General features: G+C 40.4%; 1 protein-coding gene and 1 long non-coding RNA gene across 2 annotated transcripts in view; one reads left to right on the forward strand and one right to left on the reverse strand.

Annotated features, from left to right (window-relative positions):
• TAB2 (TGF-beta activated kinase 1 (MAP3K7) binding protein 2) overlaps positions 1-12085 on the reverse strand; it is a 59731-nt gene extending 47646 nt beyond the window's left edge. Inside the window, exon 1 of the mRNA XM_085055586.1 lies at positions 11677-12085. The gene's annotated coding sequence lies outside the window, so the exon portion shown is untranslated. The remainder of the gene's footprint in view (positions 1-11676) is intronic.
• Positions 12086-12289: 204 nt separating this feature from the next.
• Positions 12290-20768, forward strand: part of LOC146439624 (uncharacterized) — a 39729-nt gene continuing 31250 nt past the window's right edge. Inside the window, exon 1 of the long non-coding RNA XR_014850856.1 lies at positions 12290-12435. This is a non-coding gene — a long non-coding RNA (uncharacterized LOC146439624). The remainder of the gene's footprint in view (positions 12436-20768) is intronic.

The raw sequence follows: 20768 nt of genomic DNA on the forward strand, positions 1-20768 counted from the left end.
AGCTCCCTGTTAGTTTCCCATACTTACCTTCTTCTAGAATAAGACACAGGTTTCCCATCATAGAACTGATAATATGTAATTTTAAAAATTGCTGGTTTTTTTCTAGGTTTCCCATGGTTCACTATCAACCGTCTTCAAGGAAGACAAGAATGCTGGTTGCTCTCCACCCTTTTGTTAAGGAAAGAAAGATGTGATCAGTGCACTCGCTGTTATGTAAGGGGCTAATACCACTGATCTTTTTTTTGCATTTTACTCCACATGGGATTTGGGAGTAGGAAGTTAACAAAGAAATTCCTGCTGTTACAACCTTTTAAAAGATGACCACTAAACCCCTTTGCAAAGTAACTGATCATCTACTTTTTTTCTACCTTAAAATAAATAATTCTTACTAGGGCCCTGATACCAGATACATACTAACAAGACAACTAGATACTCAAAAGGAAAAAATTTTATGCAAGCTGCTCTGGAAAAGGCCTACAACGACAGTAAGAGAGGGAAGTTGAGAAAGAAGAGAAAAGATGCCTCATGGCACCAGGCAAGTAAAGAGCCTTGTAAGGTCTTCCACTTTGTCACACCACTTGGGAAGAAAAAAGACTCCCACAACAGCAGTAAGATTTGCAGAAGACTAAAGTTCACATAAAAAACCCCAGAGCACTTGCAACTAAGATTTTGTCCTTGTCTGATCCCTATCCCAGGCCCTCTCCTGTAAACTGTGGACAGAGATGCAGAAGACAAGAGCAGAAATAAACCACTCCCACTCAGATTTTGACTTTCCACGGTGTTTTCTGGATATTGTACCACTTTATAGCCTTTTATTACAAAAAACCACTGAAAATATGAAAAGTACATACAATTAAGAAGAATTATTAAACCTCAATGTTTATCTTCCAATCATAGATATAGCCAAATACTGGGTATTTTCAGGAAATTTAAGAGAGCTGAGAACCCATATTACAAAAATTAATATTAAACAAGTCCATGGTGAAAAAGTAACTCAGCTAGTCCAGACAGCTCTTCACAGCTTCGACATACTAATACATTTCATGCATTTGCAACAAAGATAAGAGGCCTGTTAATAGAAGTAGACAGCTTTTGAAAGATAAAATGAACAGTGTAACACAGATAAAGCAGCAAAGGATTCGTAGCTATTTAGCTCTGCATTTCACAAGAATTCAATTTTCACCCATTCCAATTTTCTAATGCTTGTCCTGCAAAAGCAGTAAGCCATCAGTTACACTCAGGCATAATTAAAAAATGCAGATGTGGACTTTTCAGAGGAACTGGCAAGAACCAAGGTAAAAAAAAAATCATGTTTTAATTTTGTGATATCACCAGTTTCCCCGTATAAATAAATAGCAAACTAAGTACTATTCCTTCCAATTACATATCATTTCATTCTCACAACAGGTTCAGAAAGGATGACAAAGCAGTGACAACAAATTCTTAAGAAGGCAAACAAAGCTCTACTGCTAGGCTTCTCCCAAGTAAATTTAAAATCCTACTCAATACATCCATACTGGAAAACAAAGCTACAAGAGCCAGAGAAGCTGGAAACAGTAAAACAAACTGAGAAAGGGCTTATGAAATCAGTGAATTTTGACAGTCTGCACAGTCACTGAAGGCATTCTGCAGCATTCATTGATATGACAGTGTAAGGTGATGACTTGCCCTTATCACAAACAGGCAGCAGCTTGAAGTCACACAGACAAAGTTGAAATACTGTTTTGTCCAAGACTCCTAAAATCATCAAACATGAAGACAACTTTTTTTTTTAACTAATAAGATCCCATGTTGGTTTAACTCCGAATATTTTTCTAGCTGAAGTATTCCCTTCAGTATAAACTGCATTATGTTGAGGCAGGTTGCAGGTCTCAATCTCATTTGCGTTGGCAAGAATTTCCCCACTCATTGATGGGAAGTGGAAAAAACATTCCAGAGAGTTGCCATTGGCTCTACACTGAAGAAACATAAGCTTCAGTTTGGCCTGTTCTTTTGGCCAGTTTCAACAGGAAGGAAGCCTGTAGCTCCATCAACTCTGCTAACACCATTAGGTGGTACTCTGACTTTAAGATACTCTCTTGTCACAGTGGAAATACTGACAACCAAAACGCATAAGAAATCAAGCAAAAACCATTATAATAAACACAACCAAGAAAACAAGAAAGAAATCACAGCCAAAGCTTTAGCTTGAAAAAGTTGTATCTGCCAGCCTAGAATATGAACATGCAAGACAAATTAGCAGCTACTGCTGTGTTCCAAAGTCCATCCAAAATCTGCAATTGAAAGAATGAGAATACCTACACGCTAGTTTTAATTTACTCAGCTTTAAATGCAGCTTTATATTCTTTAATATGTTTGAATAGCAGATTACAATTCAATAGATTTCACTAGTTTTCTCTTATAACCATTAAAGGCTACAAAAGGTTTCAATTCTGGGCCACCTCAAATAATGCTCCCTTGTAGCACACAGGTGAAACAAGCATATCTTTACAAAACATCTGTTTTGCTATCCTATTTTAACCACATTTTTCCTCAAGTGTCAACAAGTACTGCACCTTTTGTAAACAATTCTCTCAATCTTTCTCTCTTTCCACAGTTTACATAATTCATTGTACTTATCTATTAGCCACACCTTCACAAGTTTCAATGGGACCTGAATTTCCCACGGCACTGCAAAACTGGACTACAACATTTAAAGACCAGAAAACCTTAGAAAAAACTAGCCATTTTTATTAACAAAGAGAAGACTCCTAGGATTCTTGCAGGCAGCATCACTTAAAGATAATTAAAATACACCTGTTGAAAGCATTTAAGACTGCTTGATTGTGTCCAGATAAGAGGAGAAAAATTACAGTTACCACCTTTCACCCAGGTAGGTCACTAGTGAAGATTTTACACAGTGGTAGATTCCACATACATGGGTTCTGTGGTGAAGTTAGTTCAACTAGTTCCTGTTCTACTTTTTGAAGCGTTCGCTTTTAATTCACCATTTCAGTATTTCACCTGGTGACTCTGAATAGCTGCAGTGCCACAGTGGGTAGCAATGAATCCTTGAACAGGTTTTCCTGCTTCTCTGTCATAGGACCGACCACTCTCAGGTATACAGTTTCATGATGGGCTTAATTAACTCTTATTTCTTCTCTATATCCATTCTTCATTTTCTTCTACAATATCTCAGTTTTGCAGAAAAACCTGTTTGTGGGCTCATACTAAAACCGCATCAGTGAACTCAGGGAAAGGATGGCAAATCCATACCCTGTCACTGATACAGAGGAAAACAAACCCTTCAGGGGAAGTTATAGGAGACTACCAAACTGATCTTACAGCTCCTCAGCACTGAGGGATTAGTCTCGCCCTACAAGATCACCTAAGACAGTGAAATAGCAATCTGGTTAATTTTTTAACCACCCATCCATAAACTGACTGCCTGAAAGAGAGAGAAGACCAATACAAGAGACCAGTTGCTTGTGTCAGTGAAAGCAATCTTCCCTGTTCAGTCACAGCAAAATACCAGAGTGGCCTCTGATGACCAGAAACACTTGTATTCTTCCGTTTTTTGCTTTAGATCTCCTATCTCAAATCCAATTTGTTATATTACTCCAAGAGTAGTTAATTTATGCATAAATACTGACAAAATAGTGAAAGCATTCTTTTCATGACAGCAAAAGCATATTTTTTATCAATAAACCAAAACTACTCACTCAACTCAACATTGAAGCTCAACATTCCAGAAAAATAACACTATTTTGCACACATAACTGCACTACACTAGCAACCTCTGTATGCAGACTTCGCATTATGGAAGGATGACACTCTCTCATTCATCCAAAATGATGCAGCCATGAAGCTTTCCTAGCTTTGACAAGACCAATATCAACAGAATAGTAAAGATACCACATTGTCAAACTGGTATTTTTTTCTCCACAGTATATATATATGAAAGCACTGCTGGGAGAAACTGTATTTTCCTTTTGTTCTGGAAACTACAGGGGTTTTCAGCCCCATGTAGGGGAAAAAAAGAAACAAATAATGGGTATTTTCTCTGAACCTTGCTGCTAAACACATTGCCTGCCAGACACAAGGGGCTGGAAAGAACAGGAATTTCCACAATCCAAATGACAGTTTTCACCTGCTCCTTACAACTTATTTTATTCTTCTTCACCAGATATTGTGGAAGAGGAACAAAAACAGTGTTGCACTTTACACATCAAAAAGAAAGATCAAAATGTATTTCTTGTAGTGGTGCACAAACTAATCCTTTAACAACCTTTTTTACACATACGTTCATACTAAGTTTTAACTCAGATACACAACAAAATAAATTATATTGCTTAAGAAATTGCTCATGGTTAAATTTTCCTTGTATTCAACTCATTTTCCAAAGAAATAATGAGTTCTCATTTGGAGTGAAGCCCCAGGTACCACAGATGTGATCCACTGTGATGACCTTCAACTCTCAGCTTTGATACACCAACCTCTACCCTTAGCACCTACCAATGAATACAAGCTAGTGAGGCTCTAACTCAAGTAACTTCATAACTCTTGTATGAATTTTCCAAATATGAGAAGTCATGTCAAAACATCATTAAATGACTTACAGCTATCAAAGACAGTTTTAATTAATTTTTAATGATTGTAACAATTTAAAAATGACTGGAGAAGTAAAAGGCCAAAAAAAATGAAAGAACAAAAATACTTTGCTAAATGTCTCTGTCTAATCCAATACATGTAACTAGGTAAACGAAATTATTATTCATGGGACTGCAAACTCTTCTAGGACTGATTTATTTAAAAATATGTATACACTGCCTTGTACAAAAGAGCCTAATCCAGGTTAAACTCTAGTCAATATAATATAATAATTCGGTATTGGCAGTAATTCCAGTAGACAGTTTTAAATGCACAGCTTGTGACACACACACAAAATAATCTTATCCCCATTTACCAAAGATAAGAGTAGTTCTCAAAAAAAAAGGGAGCAAGACACCCAATTTTTTAACTGAAACAGCTTCATAAGCCAATATGAAACATACTGCTTTGTACTTATCAACCTAGAATGCCTTTTTAAGCACACTTTTGCTGAGCCCCTGGAGGATCTTCTGTTCCGAGGCTTAAGGCTGTTAGACTTAAGAAGGCTCTTTAAGAAAGATAACCTACCATTCCCTTTCAAAAAACAAATGCTTGTTCAACAAATGGAAAGTTGCAGTTTGAACCAGCTGAATGAATTGAAAGAAGTCCAAGTACAGAACTCAAGACATTTTTTTTTCTAACATTCTCTCAGGAAAGCCTAAATGCAGCAGGGGCAAACTTAGCAATAGTATTCTGAAGAAGAGACAAAATGAGAACGAAATGACAAGTGCTGAATGAGTCTCTTAAGAAAGGTATCCAAGATCAGAACAAAAAAGAATGACGAAGTATAAACAAGAGGGCACTAATGCCTCAGCCATCAAGTATAGATCATCATGCCTAGGCAGTGTAAAGAGAGAGGGTATGAATGACCTGATTTCCTTTTTTCTAGCTCAACAAAAAATATGATAGGATGTCTGTCAAAAGATGTTTGGAGGAGGTAAATTCTGCATGGCATAGATTTTTCAAAGAGTAAAGAAAAAATAAACAGAAAAAACAAACATAAAAAAACTATGAATGCTGTAAAAAGACATGGAAGTACTGCAAAAAGAGATCTGTAGCATGGTACAGACATGGAGGGGAGACTTCAGTTCACAAGAGTTTAAACACAACATGAATTGACAAAGGATACAATTACAGACCACAATGCACAACTTACTTTTTTTTGTGTGCTTTTTTTCCTATATATAAGTGTAACAGTTCATTTTTTTCTACCTGGGAAAATCAGGCTTAGGACTTACACATGGAAAGATGTTTCTGCATTTCTAGCCTTCAGTACAAAACAGAAATTGATTTCCAAAACCCAAACAACTTCAGGAAAAGAGATGATTTATCTGAATGTACATGTCAGTCACTGCTTCTGAGACATCAGATCAGTTAACTAATGTCAGTGGGGTAGTTAAATTTCGAAACTTAAAACTGTATTTTTTAGTTACTCTACCCTGTTAAAAAAGACATTCTGAGAACACATTGATAAGCAGATGGATCAGCAAGAGATTTTTACACACAGTGCAATTTCCTTTGAAAAGTGCATTCTAAAGCCCTAGCTTTGACAGTGTCTAAGAGTTAGTCCCTAAACATATTTATGCTTGATCTTCCTACAAGTCACTTATGAAAACACCTGGTAACAGCAAAGCATATTCTTGAACAATAAAGACAGGATGCAGCAAATAAAATTAAAAGGTTGCTGTTAAAGAATATTTCCCATCTGCCAGTGATTTCTCATCCATTTCTACTAGCATTACGGACAAAATAGACGTGTACCAGGCAAACACTTATTTCAAGACTCAAAAAACTCCATAAAATCATTAGTCTGTAATAAATCTCTATTAAAAAGCAAATAATTTCAGGCTTACTAAAGCAATTTGATAGTACCATGGCTCATCTTCACAAATAAATCAGTTAGACCTGGTAGTACACCACATATATCATTGCATGCAATAGCCCACAGAGACACAACTGAATTATACTATTAGCATGCAACAAACATGTAAGGCACATTATCTACAGAAACTGTAATGATACAGGATGTAACAGTAAAATAATGCTTTTGATAGTGTATTTGGACAAAAACAGGTATGTCTTATGCACTTATGTAACTCCTCCCTTACTCATGCACATTCTTGCCCTGTGCTGCTTCACGCACTGTGCCAGTCTGGGCACTCCTGTTGAATCAGATCCACACAAACACACAAGCAGACAAAGCACAAGAGACTCTGTAATGTGTGGAAACAGTATCACCAAACATCTTAGGTTTGGGTTTTGTTTTTTTCTGTTGTTGTTCTTTGGTTGGTTTTTTTGGTTTTTTTTAGTCTTCATCTTCTTAAGAACCTATTTTAATGTGATTTTTGTTTAGGGCACTGTCCCAGAAATAGCAAAACTAATAAAGTCCCATTTCCCATAGATTTTTTTTTCCCCTGTCTCAGCCATGCCCCCATCTTCCAATTAGTCATATTCCACCTCTATCCCAGATGCCTATTATCTTACCACTCTCTTTCAAGCACTAACCACAATATACTTAACCTCTCATGTCCTCTAACTACTGACTGAAGAAAGTACTGCACTTCATACCTGGTTCTTACCGCACAGACAAACTGGCAGCCAAATACAGGTAACTGCTAAATTCATGCAAAACTTCCCCCTAAAGAGATGATCTTAATGAAGCCATCAACTTTAACAATTTGAACTTTCATTCAACGTTATTATGATGTAAAATCTTTGAGGCCTTGCCCCTTGGCTAACTTCTTTGCTGAAAATTAGCTGATGAGCTCAAAATTTACTGAAATACAAGATAAAAGGGAATATAATTGCTCAAGATTTGTGACTTTAGAAAAGCAAATTCAAGACAGTTTATACACTACACAAATAAACAAAACCAGCAATCATTTATTAAAAACACCTACAGAAAATAGGTGTATCTCAACATCTTATCCATATGAGAACAGCTGATTCTGAACTTCCAAACTGCAAAAAAGTATCCTCTAGCATGTCCAGTTAACTAAGGTTTTTTAAAGAAACTGCATTTACATGTTTTATTTATCGTTTTAATAAGTATTTGTATCCTCTGATAATTTTCAAGTGCATTTTAAATAATGTACAAAAGTGTCACAGATAAAAAGGGTTCTATGAATTTTGTGAAAACTGGCAGCTTTGTAGAAAAAAGTATCTCAAATTCATGCTTTCAGTGAAAGTAAAAGCAGGTGGAATTCTGCCTTGACCAGCCAGCCAGCCAGCACCCCATAGCACCAGACTTGACAAATTTTGGAACAAGTGTAAGATACTTTGCATTTAAGTTTTAATCCAACCTAAATTAATCAAAGTAGTGAGCATATAAAGTGGCTTTGTCCCACTTTTGGTAAATTCTAGCAAACCTGACAGTATCATGACCAAGAGGTGCACAGTTCTGGTTGCTTGGGTGATTTTTTTATTTTTTAAAAAACTCATATACACAACCTACAGTTTTCTTCTGCCACTAAGTATTCCTAAGTTAATGCTTTTCTAAACACTAAAGGGAGCACAAGGTTTAAATCCATGCTGAAATATAGGTTTTTAAATAATGGAAAAATTAAATTCTGTTCATAGTACAAGCAGGATCTGAGTTTTAAACCACCCATCATTAAAGACAGTGAAATCTGATCTTCATCTGTGCTCAGAATAGGAAAGAGCTACACATTTTGCATATTGCTACAAAAATCAATTCCACATAGCAGTTTTCTAAGAGTATAATGCATATTTTAAACAAAAAAAAACCATCTTTTCCTGGTAAAATTCTCTGACTAGATATTAACTTAAAATTTATTTAGCACATTACCAAATTATGCTTGACTTTCTGCGACCAATGAAAAAGGTCTAACACATTTAAAAAATATTAACTATTTAACAACACCTTAACTGCACCTATGACAAGAATAATATCCCAAGTGATGCCATTCATTCAGCAACAGTCATGTTCCAAGAATATTGGGATACTATACACAAACCCCACAGATCTTTCAACTTTACTGATGTCAAGCTATTTCACTTGGTTTCATAGAGTACGATTACTACCAGTTAAGGAACACCATCTAAAGGCAGTATGACAGAAACAAGAAAACTCAGCAAACATCTGTATAGAGTTTGGAGTCATTTCTTGGTTGAGAGCTGAGCTTGCTGATCAATTAAATGAAAATAAATCCCTAATTTTACTATAATTAGGATAAAGATCTATAGAAACTTCTGCCAGGGAAAGTACCAATATTATGTCAATGATTTTTCTGGTGAGCATTCTCAAGAGAGGGTAAAACTGAAACAACTATTATACTGAAAAACCCCTGATGACATTGAAGAGTTTATAAAACAATAAATTGTAAATCTGACAGCTTTCTTGCTTTCACAGTTGCATTTAAATATATAGAATCCAAACCAGACCAGGTTGTTAAGCAGGGTTCAAGATGTCTTAGAGCATCCAGCAGCATTCCTCCTCCTTGAAACAGAGAGCACACAATTGCCCTGTTGAGACAACTTATTACGCCATTAAAGCACGAAAAACCTAACTTGAATTACTGTATACATTCATGGTAAAAAAGTTAACTTTCATTTCAAACATTTAAATATTTGAGTTTTGAATACAGCTTTAAAAAAATCCAGTTCTGAATCACTGGAATTTTTGTTCTGTTTCTTGTAAAAGCACCAACAGCAACATCGTTCAGCATTCCGCTTGCAGCAGTTCAGAAAAGATCAGCCTGATCCCGCAGTCCTAAATTTACAGTCATTTCATAAACTTGAGGTCACGCCTGACCAACTTATTTCTTCCAGTGTTTCCAAGCATGGAGATCATGATAAGGAGGGAGCACTTGCAACAGGATGAACTGTAACTTAGTTTTATGTTTCAAAGTACACACTCACAAAGAAATAGTTTGCCAATAGCTCTTTAAGCTGCCTAGCAAAAAAAAAAAAAAAAAAAAACACCAAAAAACCAAACCAGAACACAAGACCTTGGCCTTCAAAGCAATGTCACAGTTAGTAAAACCACTATCTTTTCCAGCAGTGACAGAATGGAAGAAGAGAAGTTTCAGTGACCTGACCAGGACACTGTCAAATGAAGAGTGCCCATTTTCAAAACTGCTGTTATTGTATCAGCAGATAGAAAGGAAAAGAGTAGAACCTTTTGACTTCTCTTATATTGAGAAGGATAATGGTTTACATTTCACGAAGTATTGAAAAGCTGGCATAGGCAAGGGTATCACAGCCCAGCAAGATGGCACTGCCCCCGCATGTAATGATAAGAATGATGCTTTATTAAGCGTATCTCAAACACAAAATTTGGATGACCCAGACTGAGTACCTTCCGCCAGCCACCCTCCTTACCTCCTCCCTTTTGCAGACGCTCCTACAAAGAAACATGAGAAAAACCACCCAGGTCTTCTCAGTTTTTACAAAAAATTGAGACTCAACTCAGGGTCCATTCTGCTGCAGCTCAAGCCAAGGTACTATCTACAGATAAGCATCCGCAAGTTTAACATGTAGATAACAGTCACAAATGACTAGTGAGCAGAACTCTAGAGAGCAGAACTCAGTGAAGCTGATGACATGTCTCTCCTAACGTGTCAGTGGAACTTCCCTCTTGCCAAAAGCAGGTATCAAAATTCTGGGGTTTGACAAAACCCAGTTACAACAGTGTAGGTAAAGAACAAATAATTGAAATATGTATGTGAAACACAAATAGCTGGCAGCTCAATAGCTAATCTAAAAATTATTCCTGATTTCAGCAAATCGTGGCCAATTGTGAATATAACGTTATTGCTAGAGTGTCATTAGACCTCCTTAAAAAGTAGTGCACATACAGTATCATTTTGGTAAAATTATGACATGAACTAATTTGAACAGTCTAAGAGAAAGACCCTGTCTGATTTACGCTGATGTTTAGAAGACATATGTTAGAGTATTAGAAATTATATGCAGCACCATTTTCATCGTTCTACAGGTGAACTTCAGAAACTGCTTTATTCAGTCTATATCAGATACCCTGAACTTATGATGACTAGAAAACCACGCCTGAAACCCACTCCTTGCTAAGAAGCATCCCTTTGGAATTCATTATGTATATGCTTACTACCGTTAATGCAGAAACACCCACATGTCTTGGGCACAAACCAGGCCCTGCTGAGCCGCCAGGCACAGCACAAAGAACACCAGGTTTCTGCCCTGAAAGCCTTACTACGTCTAACAGGACTGAGCATTCAGACTTTCATGCAAGCCTTCCAATGAATGAGATAGAGCACTACACATCTCTGCACAGCGTTCCCACGTCTCTCAGAGGGACAAAACAGAAAAAGGGGAAGAAAAATAGAAACAGTACACATCCCCTCTCTGCAAAACCCCTCTTATCAGAACCATTTCAAGAATTTCTACTCGACAATTACATTGACTCGAATAATGGAAACCGACGTCCCAAATATACTATATATGGAATCGAGCCCAGCCAGCCCCCGCAAAGACATGGGGCACCAAAAACTCGCACCTCAGACACTCGGGTACTCATCCTCAAATGGCGGAGTCTCGCCCAGCGCACTCACACCTGTCACCTGCCAGGCGCCGGGCCAGCCCCTCCCTCCCTCCGTCTCTCTCTCTCCCCCCCTCCCTCCCTCCCGCAGCTAGGAAAGCCCGCTGGCAGCTCCCGCCCCTCCCCGGGCCGCCGAAGCCCCCCGATCCCTCCCCGGGCCGGGAAGCTCCAGCGCCTCGAGAAGGAAAATAAGTTTCCATCTCTCGCTGGACGCCCCGCTGCGCGGCGGCTTCCCTTCCCTTCTCTTCCCGTCCCGTCCCGTCCCCGCTCTCCCACCCCGCCCCAGCAAGCCGGCAGAGCGGGGTGCCGGGGCTGCTCCCTCCCCGCGCACAGGCCTTCGCTGCCTCCCGCACCCTGGCACAGCCCGGGGCGCGCAAAGCGGCCGCGGGAGCTCCGGGCCCCCCGCCCCTGCCGGCCCCCCGCGCTTCTCCTGCAGCCCCCCGGGGATGGCACCAGGAAACCGGCCCGGGGAGCCGCCACCAGGCCCGCCTCGGCGGGATCAGCCTTACCCTGCTGCCGCTTCTCCTCCTCCTCCTCCGCCTCCTCCTCCTCCGCCGCCTCCCCCACCACGACGGCAGCAGCCGCCGCCACTACCGCCGCCGCTACCGCCACCAGCGCCGCCGCCGCCTCCGCCCGGCAGGGGGGACCCCGCCGACCCGACCCGCTCCGCAGCCTCCTGCCACCGCCGTTCCGCTCCGGGGGGGGAGGAGGCGGAGGAGGAGGAAGGAGGAGGTGGAAGGAGGGCAGGGAGGTCCGTGCTGCCGCGGCGGCGGGCGGGGTGTGCGGGGTTTGCGGATGTGTGCGCGGTGGCTGTGGCGGCGCCGCTCCCGCTCAGCCGGAGCCGCCGCTGGGGCCGCGCGCCGCTCCCGGCCCCCTCCCCCCGCGCTCGCTGCGCTCCGAATCAAAATAGAGACACAATATGGCGGCGGCGGCCCCAGCATCGCGAGACCGCGCCGCGAGCGCTAACGGGGATGCGCCGCGCGCCAATGGGAGCCGGGGCGGGGCGGTGGGTGGGGGCGGAGCCTCCTCAGGCTCCGCCCACGGGGCGGGGCGGGCTGGGAGCGGGGCGCCGCCTCAGCGCGGTGGGACACCCGCGGGACACCGGCGCGACACCCGCGGGACACCCGCGGGACACCGGCGGGACACCAACGGGACACCCGCGGGACACAGGGGTGCCCCGGGACTCACTGCGGCTCCTTCCCGCCCTGCCGCCACTGCTCCGCCCGGCCCGGCGCCAGAGGAGGGAGAGGGGAAAGCGGCGGTGGCGGGTAGGTGGGCTGCCCGCCTGGAAAGCGAGCAGGGTCTGAAAGGGCTGAGGAAGGAAGGGCTGCATCTGCAAGGGAAAAAAAAAAAAAAACTGAGAAAATCGATATTAATTGGAAAAAAAAACCCTCACAGTTTATATCCAAACGGTTGTTCCGCGGGAATTGCCGGACGCTTTCTATCACAAATAGCAGCGCTTCCTCCACCTTTCTCCATCCTTTACACAGAGTAGGTGATTTCCATCATTCCTCTGAGGCAGAGCTCTGACCGAATATCTCCCCAAAATGCTGCCAGGCCAGCAGGGCCCGGTGTGCTGGTGATCCCCTTGTCCCCTCTCAGCTCCACCAACACCTGCAGAAGAGGTCACTGGCCCAGTCCACGACGGGCATCCTTAATTTCAGTGGGGCATCCAAGTAGGGCTTTGTATTTCTGTAACTTGGGAAGTTTAAATGAAAAGGCAACTTTCTCATGATTTTGTAAAATGCTCCAATAAATCGGTTGGGTTTCGGGAGGGTGATGCCTTACACTACCTACTCCTTACTCTTCCTATATTTCCTTTCTTCCTACATCTCTTGAATCCTCTTCCTTCCTCCCTGCAGTAGGCAGGTGCTGCCCATGTTGCCTAACAACAAACATCCAGTCTTCTGTCATCTTACTCGGAAAAATACTGTCAGACACAGAAATTATTAAAGTAATCTTTATCATCTATAGCAGAGGGAAACTGAAACCCTGAAATCTAGAATGGGGCCTGGCAAGGAATGAGACATGCTGAAGCTTTCAGCTTTCTCTGTACAGTGCGACAATATGAATCAATAGAGAGAAGGATTTTCTCTACCATCTCAACTCCCAGAGGCACCAGTGACTTCCAGCACATGCCTGTGTGTGAAAGGTACTACAGAATGGCCAAAATCAAATGGTACAAAATCATCTCAAACATTACAAAATGGTACAAAATCATCTCAAACCTTAAAACTGTCGATTGCACTATCCATTTCAGTGGTGTGACGAGAGAAAGCAGCACCTTCTTTGCAAAACCTTAGATATTAGACTGGCCAATTAATAATTGCAACAGTGAATGACATAAACTACTAAAAAAACTAGCATGCTGTAGAGGCAGGAACTAAATTATTTGTGACAATTTAGGCTAAGTGTTCTGTTACAAGAAGTCAAGTCAACTTTGCCATTGAAACTATGGATATTTGAAGAAATTATTAAAAATGCATTTTTGAAATGAAAGCATTAACAAATGAAAAAAATCCCTCTCAACTGCATTTAGTTAAAGCTTAGTTAAAGTTTTAGTTAGTTTAGTTAAAATCCCAAGGAAAGCAACTGCAAGGACTGACTGCTTGGAGTAGTCAGGGAGAGCAAGGCTACAACACCAAGGAGTCTAATAGTGAGTTGTTATGCTGCAAGGGGAAAAAAAAGAAAAAAGGGGAAGAAGAAGACAGGTTTTTTTCCCTCACAAAATGTGGAAATACAGATGTGTGTGTGTGTGTACACATTCCAGTAAGAATCAGTAGTTTTCATAAGCTGCAACAGAGAAGTCTAAAGGTCTTTTGTACGTCAGCAGCATGGAGTATGAAACGCATGTGTCCAAACCTTATTACTCAGCCTATCTTGTGTCAAGCTTACACAGGGTTGAGAGTCACTGAAATATGTTTGTTCATTGTAAACAAAACAGTATTTCCCCAAACTGAGACAGAAATTAATACATTCCATTACGAAAATGGGCAATGGGGCATCTACAAAGAAGATGCAGCAGGAAAATCAGATCACAGCTGTACCGGGGATTGCCCCACTCTAAGTGTCCAGGTACATTAATCAAACCTTTCTCTTTTGTGACCTGTGCTGTATACAATTCATGGTCTGTCCAGTCATCTGCTCACCCACCCTGCTCTTCAGCTCTTCCAGCACAACTGTTTCAAACTGTGTTAAGCCATTCCTGACCTTTCAGACAGATAGGATAATATACTTACATGAAGATGTTTTGTGCACAAGAAACTGAGTTTATTTTGCTAAGTTAAATACCAAGTTAAATATTTGACCCTTTTGCCTACAGTTGCTAAAACAGGGATTTACCACAGGAAAGTGAGACCACCTCTCACTGTGGTGAATATTTACCACAATGCTTAAGCACTGGGATCATGTGAGTGAGCTGTACTGTCCCTTACCCCTCTTTCCAGGCTCCCCACATGACATCTGTGTCTGAGCCCATTGCTAAAATAGTTCTCTCTTCTATAGCAGCTAATTTTGAATTGTTTTTTAACACCTTTCCAAAATCAAAGAACAACTATTTAGGAAATTAGTTTTTTGTACCGAGATTCAGAAATGAACTGTTTTCCTATGTATCTGCAACAAGAGCTAGGCAGATCTATCTAATAGTAAATTCTGTGTGTAACTCTTATTGTGGTGCAAATCAAAACTCAACAAGGCACAGGAATCAGAGCCTTGCTTCTTTCCCTGAAGATTTTAGAGATTACTTAGCTTTTTGCCATAGAAGGTATGAGTTAATGTTTTTTGAAACTTCATCAGACCATTTCTATTTTTCCCTGCTAGAAAATGAAATTTTAAATAGGATTGGGGAATAATTCTAAATATATTGTACAGGAAAGCTATTTCTACAAAGTACAGTCTATTTCATCAGCTTGCTACTGGTATTTCTGATGCTGAAATTTCCTGAGAATGCTGTTTAGAAAAGGTAAGATGATGAGACCAGTTAAAATCCACAACCATTGACATAATTATTTCTGAAATTGAGTTTAAAAGTTGTCTTCCACAGTGGAAAAAGGTAGCATTGGCAGTTTTAAAGACACTTTTGCATTGAACATTCAACTGGCAATTTATTTTTTGTTCTTCTAGGTAGGATGTCTATCAATTGTCCTATGGGGATGGTGACAAAAACAGAAGTAGCATTCACTGGCCAAGGACAGTCCCTGCAAACTCCCAGTCTGAGGTTGCAACCACAGCTTCTCCTACAAAAACAATTAGAATTTAAATTAACAACATGACAAGGAAATACAGAAATTCACATTATTTTGCAAGAAATTTCATGCTTTGTACCTTCTCCCATGCCATGTGGAGGGAGGTTATCGGTTCTGTACAGTTACGAAAAAATGTTGTGCCCTGATGTTTTTCTTTCCAATCCACAGAACACAAACAGCTCCTGTTATTACTGTTGAGACTCCCTCCTTTTCCAGGTTGCTGCTGTCCTTCAAGATAGCACCAGCTTTTTCACTTCCTAACAGCTCATCTATTTAGGAGTAGAGCGCAAACATGACATTTGAGATAAGGATGTGATTAAGAGGTGCCTTAGTGGTTCATGAGTTCTAGCAGCTTCACAAGATTTAGATAAGGCCTCTGCTGAAGGAAAATCCATTGAGATTTTGAGGACAGCCAGCCTACCCAGGCTTTTCAATTGTAAAAGTATCATGACCTGTGTTACAGTGGAGCATTATTGTAGTCTAAGTATTAAACTGACATACAGAAACAGTATGTTTTGGGGGACTTGATAAGATTTTTTTTAAAATACATTAAGAAAAACACACTTGTTTATATTGATCATGAGTATCCTATGAGAATGTTTACACTTGAACAAAAATATCTTTGTCTACCCAAAGCAGTTCTGAAGTTTTTTTCAATAATTGTTTTAAAACTGGGAAAGAGAGTAATATTAAATCAATCTTTTGAGTAAGTAGGGAAAGTGCACCCTTGACAAATCTGTCAGTGCTCTGAAAAAAAGAATTAAAAACGTGTGAATAAAAGCTCATATATGTTCATAGGACATACAATTGAGTCAGTATCTACTAGGGAGACAAATTTAGTATTATTTCATGCTACCATAAATCTTTCATATTAAACTATTTTATGATAATTCAGTGACATAAAATATAAAAAGCCAAGACCATTTGAGGCTTCAAAATACCTCAGGAGAAACCTACATTATGTTTCTTCTCAAATCCACTGTTTCCTATGCTTTGTGGGAAATGGAGTAGAAAGTAATGATAAAAATTTATTTCCACTTCTTTTAAGATTTATATAATACCAGTATATAGCTGCTGCATGTCTCTATGGTCTTGATCAGCAAGACACCTTTAGCCTCTTGCCAAAGTCCATCTTTATTCGAATACCTTTCAATCACTTGCTTAAACTTTATACTGTGTTGAAACCTGAGACAAAGAATGGTTTTAAGTGTTTCTGGACAGGTATAACTTGCCGAGTTGAGACAGGAAACCTACCTTGAAGTCCAAACAAATGACTTCCCTGTTCCAGATACAAATCAGGCATGAATGTTTTCATAGTAAAAACCCTTGCAGAATGTGTTACAGCTCTTTCTTTTCCTAGCTACTGATTTTAACCTCTTCTCTCTCAGTGACTTCAGCCAAATCCCTTTCCTTTTCACATTTTGTTAATGTGAGAAGTGAGAGTGCAAACGCCAATACACTTAATCTTATTATATATGTTAACACACAACGTGCAATAATAATATTGTGTCCAAATTTCCCTAAATGTGCAGGAGGCTGTCGATAGGTGACCAGTATATTTTAAAAAATAATCTGAAGTACTCTCTAAGTGCTTCATGGTATTAGATTTCTCCATCTTCTTCTGGCCTCCTGCCCCACTGCTGTAATTACCTTATCACCCAATAAGAAAACTCTCTGAACAAATTCTGTGCCTGCTATTAAAGAAAATTAAAGCTTAGTACAAATTCTCTGCATTCTTCTCTTCAGCTGCAGTACTTGACAGCTTGCATAGTACAAATGAAACACACAAAGCATTTAAGCCATCCCACATTAAAAAAAAAAAAGGCAACTCAGAGCTTTCTAATGCTGATATGTACTAGACAGAGTCAATTTTGAAGAAGAGGGGTACTAGATCCCTCTTTTCTGTGGAAAACTCACTGGTATAACAAAACAGAATTAGTTGTGTGAGCTTATGTAAGCACCATAGCAGTTTGTTTCCTTCTGGGTGTCATGCAAGCCCTTGTAAGGAGAAGGCAGCTCTGATTCCATGTCCACTGTGTCCTGGGTCTGTCTGAGATTGCCAGCAGAAGTGAAAACTGTGGGAGTACAATTCACTAGGTAACCACTTGTCCTCTAGCTGCTGCATCAGAATCCTCAAGTTCCTGTTCTACTTATTTGACTTTCGAGTTCCAAATTGAGCTATGTTTCGGTCATAATCCTTCATGGTTTTACCTTCCCTGTGGGAAAAGATCACTTGTGTGCACCCACAGTTAAAAATGTTTCAGTATCACAGAGCAAAATATTAAGAAATACTAGACTTCCAAATCATCAGCTCACTAGCATTAAGAAAGCTTGTCTGTCTGCCAAGGTAAAATTCTTGATACAACTAGGAAAACAAATACAGAAAATAAGATGGTCATTTTGAAAACCGTCAGCTACCACCACATTTTTTGCAGCTACTACAATGTCACATAGAGGTAGAAGAGGAAATTGAGGGAAGTTTGTTGGGAGATGCACAACATACATACTCAAAGGAATGCATTAATGTCCAAAAATTTTAGTGTTCAGTTGTTGGTATTTTTTTCATGTCAAGATCTTCCGATAAATAACAAAATAACTTAGAACTCAAAAAAACTCTATTTTTCCTTCAGGAGGGCATCCATTCTGCAAAGTACACATAGCCCTCTAGATCATAACCCAGAAACTATAACCCCAGCTAAGCCAAACACAGATTTGTACTTAGATTTAGACATAGGAAAGTTCTGTTGGCTTTACTCAACTCGCTTAAAATTAAGCATATGTTTTAACACTTTACTGGATTAGGGCCCATGTCAGCAAAATAAATTTCTTGGGAAGAAGTAATAAAAATGTAGCTTGCAGTGAGGGACAGCAGAGCCATTCACAGTTACAGAAGCTTTAAAACACTAGCTGGTATTTATATATTTAGAAAAGAAATCAGGCGTTAAACAAAACATTTTAGATAGCAAACTAATTAGTCTGCTACAGAAGCACTTTTTTTTTTTTAAGAAAAACATTTTTTGCATCCTTGCATCCCCAAAAGCAAATTAATTTGCACATCTAGGAAAAATGGTTTTTGCAAGCACAAATTTCAAAAGCAATTTTCCCACTGTTTAGTAACAGCCTTGCTGTTCCAGATATACCATTGCATTTCCTCAAGAAGGGCACAGACAAGAGGCCAAGCTTTTTAAACACAGTTTCATTACACACATGCACCTGAATTTGCTCATTCAATTGAATATAATTGCATATATACTGTAAATGTCAGCTAACTAATTCTCTTGTATGCATTGTGCACTGATGTGTATTTATTTTTAATGCTAAGAACCTCTCTGAATAATTGATGATGCAGGTCTATCCTTTAAAGAAAACTTCATTTACATCATTTGCAAAACCAGAAGGAATACAATTCTACCAGACTGTGTCCGTGTTAATTTAAATTTTTCCAGCAGAACCTTTCTGTTGCTAACAACAGTGGGGCAAAGCATGAATTCTAGTGTAGCTATGGCTCCTTTGGCATTTAAAGCACAGGGCTGTCTGTAACTGTTCAGAACTGCTCTATCTTGTGTGAAGGGCCACACACCCTTCAGGAAACACAGACCAGGGAGGGACAGTGATGGAGTTGCCCTCTATCTGACAAGGCAACACTTAGGATGAATCAAGCTCTTTCTTGGGTGGATGACAAGCAAGTCAAGAGTTTATGGGTTGGGTTTAAAGAGCTGACTGGTAAGGGTGGTGCTGTGTGGGTGTTTGCTGCAGGCTGTCTGATCATGGGGAGGTAGTAGATGAGACAACTGGAAGCAGCCACAGAGTCACAGGCATTGGTTCTTGTGGGGAACTTCAACCACCCTGACATCTGCTGGAGGAACAACATGGCAAAGCAGAAACAGTCCAGGAGGTTTCTGGAAAGCATTGGCCACAACTTCCTGACACAGGTGGTGAAGGAAAAAATGAGTCATGGTGAGCTGTTCAACCATGTACTAACAAACAGGGAAGGCTTTGTTGCAGATGTAGGGTTGGGGGCAGCCCTGGCTACAGCAGCCATGAGATTCAGTATCATACATGGAGGAAGAAGGGCAGCAAGTAAGAATGCAACTGTGCACTTCAGGAGAGCTAACTTTCAGCCACCTTCTTGGAAGAATCCTTTGGGAACCCAGCCCTGCAGGGAAGATGGTTCTAAGAGAGTTAGTCAATATTCAAGCACCATTTCCTCCACACTCAAGAACAGTGTATGCCTATGAGCAAGGATCACAGAATCATACAGGTTGGAAAAGACCTCTTGGATCATTGAGTCCCTCTGTTAACCTATCACTCTCAAGTCCAGCATTAAACCTTGTCCATAAGCATCCTATCTACACATTTTTGGAACTTCAAGGGACAGTGTCACTTCCCTGGGCAGCCTGTTCCAATGTTTGACCAGCCTTTCACTGAAGAAATTTTTCCTAATACTCGCTTTAAACCTCTATTGTTGCAACTTGAAGCGGTTTCCTCTTGTCCTGTCAGTTGTTACCAGGGAGGAGAGATCAACCCTCACCAGTCTACAGCCTTGTTTAGGTAGTTGTAAAGTGTGATAAACCTCCATTTCTCCAGACTAAACTCCAGCTCCTTCAGCTGCTCCTCATACGTCTTGTGCTCTAGATCCTTCACCAGTTTCATTTGCAGAAATTGATGCATGGGAAGTTCCACCTGAACATGAGGAAGAGCTTCTTTGCTGTGCAGTTGACCATGCACTGGAACAGACTGTACAGAGGTTGCAGTCTCCTAGTGATATTCAAAAAGTGTCTGGACACAGTCCTGTGCCATGTGCTCTAGGATGACCCTGCTTGAGCAGGGAGGTCGGACCAGAAGACCCAATGTGGTTCCTTCCAGCCTGACCCATTCTGTGATTCTGCATATTGAGGCACCAGTGGTCACAGCAGGACTCTCTATTAATGCTTTGGCTCTCCTCAGCAGCAGTGGAGCTGTACCAGCAATCCTCTCACTCATACCCTTGCACAGAAAATGTGTTAAACTTTCACAATAAGTGTCATCTATTCCTTTACCATCGCTTCACACCTGAATCAGCAGGCAATGCATGTGCATTGTATTTTCTGCCTTTTCAAAGGGAAAAACCTTCATTCAGAACACATCATAATTTGTTTTCAAGTTATCTCTTTTACTAATCTTTAGTAGCTCTCTCATTACAGCCATTCTTCCAAAGGGCCAAGGTTGCTGAGTGCAAAGCCTGCAGGCGTTTGTGCTCATTCTGCATTCCCAGCTACAGCTCCAAAACCTATTGAACAATTTCAGATACACACATTTCTAGTTCAGAATTTTTTTAGAGAATAAGTGTTTGGGCTGACAGTAGCGTCCTTACAAAA

The sequence above is a fragment of the Lichenostomus cassidix genome, chromosome 3, assembly GCF_008360975.1.
Source record: "Lichenostomus cassidix isolate B80296 chromosome 3, HeHo_3.0, whole genome shotgun sequence".
NCBI classification, from domain to species: domain Eukaryota; kingdom Metazoa; phylum Chordata; class Aves; order Passeriformes; family Meliphagidae; genus Lichenostomus; species Lichenostomus cassidix.